Genomic DNA, 3,749 nt, shown 5'->3' on the forward strand with positions numbered 1-3,749 from the left:
ATGTTCATTTTATTTGGAGGCTGGCGTAGGATTGAGTTTCAAAAACTTCTGGCCATATTAGCATAGAAAAATATGTTGGATATCTTCTTCTTCATTTCTACAGAACGTGTAAGCTGGATCTATATTTATGCCTATGTGTTGTAAGTACTTTTTACATGGAATTCTGCTATGGTAGCATTGCTACAGAAAAAACTTTATTTTTTTGGGACAATGTAGAGAACAGATTCAGTCAAAGTTTTTGTTATTGTACACTTGATCACTACGAGACTCGTTAATGAGCTTGTAGCAAGACTTAGTAGAGAAGGAACCACATGTGTCCCTCTTCCCTTTCATGCCCCAACCTCGGGGAGCGTGACCAGCGCTCAACCGAGTGAACTCGGTCAAGCAAGCCTATTAGACACCTTCTACCCAACTCACTAATGCACAAGAGGAGGCATGTTTTCATTAATTAAACAATAGGAAGATCATGTAAATATTACTAAATCGTTTCATAGATTACATCATTTTTAAATTTTAAAATACACACATCCTTACGATTGAGTGGAACAAAAGTCAAAAACACAACATAATCCATTGACCTTTCTAATACGCATATTCAACCTACATAGTGTCTACAGAGCTTTTAAATAGATACAAAAGAGAGTACTACAAAAGTGCCGGTAACAACACCCCGATTATACCTCAAGTACGATACATAATGAACAAAAGATGCATAACCTCGAATTGAAATGGGGCTCACCAATACTGCTGGGAGGAGGATGATGTACTACCGACGCTGGTCAACACTGCCTGCTATTGAACCACCTGCATCCATTTAAGACGCAGCGCCCCCGGCAAAAGGGGTGTTAGTGTCATTGAATGGTGCTAGTATGGATAACTAAACACCATCTTATTACAAAGAACAATAGTACAAGAAGGAAGTAATCATAAAATCAGTAAAATCCTTAAATAACACCAGAACATCAAATTAAGGATCACATAAGCTTTCAAGTGAATTTCCATAGCTTAAGGTTGAGACATCTTTAATACTGATACAACATCATCCACAATACCACCGCATTCTTATGTGGAGTTCGATCACGACCCGGCTGGGAAGGTATTCTCATTTGAGACATTAACCATAATCACAATTTCATTCTCATATTCCAATTTCAATTTCCAGCACAATTACCACTATGTGTCCGATCACGGCCCGATTAGCTAGGCCGTCTCGCCCGAGACATTACCATTTTCTATCAATCATCTCATTTCATATTTATTTCATGTCTTTCAGTTCATCGGCACTAGTGGCCACAATTGTTATATCATACCTTGGCCCTTGGCCATATTTCATATTTCATACTCACTTTAATCAATCTCAAGCATTATCATCATTATCAACAAACAAGCCTTTTAATTCAAGATATTAAGTACACACATGTGCAATTATAAGTCTTAGGCATATAGAAGCTTTCACATACTTTGGCACAACAATCTATATTCAAATTTGACTTGAAGTCTAGGCATTTGTAGAACACATTCAGTATTTTTAACACATCTTCAAATGATAAGATAACATGATGAAAGCCTTGGAACACATATATTGCACATATATTTTTCAACGCAAGTACATTTCGGAATAGTAACTTCTATAGCAGTCAATTTGGGACTTACACTGATAGGATGAACACGAAGGGGTTCAATTCTAAAAAGAGGGGGTTTTAGCCAAACATACCTGAATTTCGTCCCTTAATGATACTACAATGATCTACTATACTAAGCAACTTCAATAGACAATATCAACATCCAATGGATTCATCATTAGTAACAAATTCCATAGTTTTAGGCCGTTTAGACACTTTATCAAACACATAGTAGGCATAAACCTCTACATCTCATATCCATAGAATTTGTTCATCCAACTACCATCATTTACCAACAATTTATCCCCTCCTCCTCCCTAATTCTTAAACATTTTATAACTTCCAACATCACATGCATAACCATCCATCCACGCCCAACTAACAAAATTTCATCAAATAATTACCTTTCAATATCTACAATGGTTATGTATTTAAATTGACAAACTATGGCTTCCAATCACCATCCTATGAGTCCCAGTACTTAATTCATACTCATTTCCCATAATAAATCCATGCATGTAGGCCTAAGGGTGTAGGATTACATTTTGGAAGATATTTTGCAAACCCTCTTTTTGGGTTCTTGAAGAAATTTCTTGAAAATCTAAGGATTTTATGGAGGATTGAGTTAGTTTTAAGGTGGAAATGATATAATGAAACATCAAATTAGTAGGTATTACTCACCTTGAAGATGGGTGGAGTTGGAGGTCTTGAGAGAGTGAAGAAGAACCCCAAGGTTCATCCAAATGAAATGGGGAAAAATGAAACCCGTATATAACTTAATATTGTAGCGCCACAGGTGCCGTGGGGCGCTTCCTGTGGAGCTGGTTCCAGAATTTCAAAAATTCCCAGTGCCAGGGCTAGCACCCCATGCTACCATAGACACTGGCGATGGGAAAGACACGGAAATGGGCATAACTTTCTCATACGATGTCCGAATTCGACATTTCTTTTTGATATGGCTCCAAAATTTCAATACGAATCTAATGCTTCTATCAAAATGGAAGTTCATTTCGCCATAACACTTTCACGGAGGCAATATATTTATTTCTCAACTTTCGGACTTGCTTATCAAGAATGTCAACTGGAGTTTCTTCATAAGTCAGTTCTTCATTAACCTCAATAGTCTCAACTGGCACAATAAGCAATGGATTTCCAACTACCTTCTTCAATATAGACACATGGAATATTGGGTGCACTAATGATAACTTAGGTGGTAGCTCAAGCTTGTACACCACCTGGCCAATCCTCTGAATGATTCTGTACGCGACATATCTCGCGCTCAATTTCCCTTTCTTTCCAAACCGCATTATACCCTTCATAGGGGAAATCTTCAAGAATACTCAAATTTGAACTTAAAATCTCTACGACGAACATCCGAATATGACTTTTGACAACTTTAAGAAGTTTTCAATCGCTCATAACCTTGAACTTCTCCATAGCTTGATGCACGAGGTCTGGTCCTATCAATTCAGCTTCCCCAATCTCGAACCACCCAATGGGAGATCTATATCTCTTACCATATAACGCCTTGAATGGGGCCATTTGAATACTAGCATGATAACTGTTATTGTAGGCAAATTTTATGAGGGGAAAATGGTCATCCCAGCTACCTTTGAAGACAAGAACACAAGAACGCAACATATCCTCAAGCGTCTGTATAGTTCACTCTGCATGCCCCTCAGTTTGTGGATGAAAGGGTGTACTAAGATTTACCTGTGTACCCAAACCTTGCTGAAATTTCTTCCAAAAGTTAGCTGTGAACTGTGCTCTTCGATCCAGAATGATATAAACTGGAGTGTCATGCAATTTGACTATTTCCTTGATATACAACTGAGCATAATGTTCTGCTGTGTCAGTAGATTTAACTGGGAAGAAGTGTGCTGATTTCATGAGTCAGTCCATAATCACCCAAATTGAGTCAAACTTGCGCGGAGTGCACGGTAGTCCTACCACAAAGTCTATATTAATCGTTTCCCACTTCCACATTAGAATTTCTAAATTTTGTACCAACCCACCAGGCCTTTGATGCTCGGCCATCACTTATTGAAAGTTTGGACATTTCGCCACAAAGTACACCACATTACTCTTTATGTCATTCCACCAATAGACTTCCTTGAGATCATGATA

The sequence above is a fragment of the Nicotiana sylvestris genome, chromosome 6, assembly GCF_000393655.2.
Source record: "Nicotiana sylvestris chromosome 6, ASM39365v2, whole genome shotgun sequence".
Classification (NCBI taxonomy): Eukaryota; Viridiplantae; Streptophyta; class Magnoliopsida; order Solanales; family Solanaceae; genus Nicotiana; species Nicotiana sylvestris.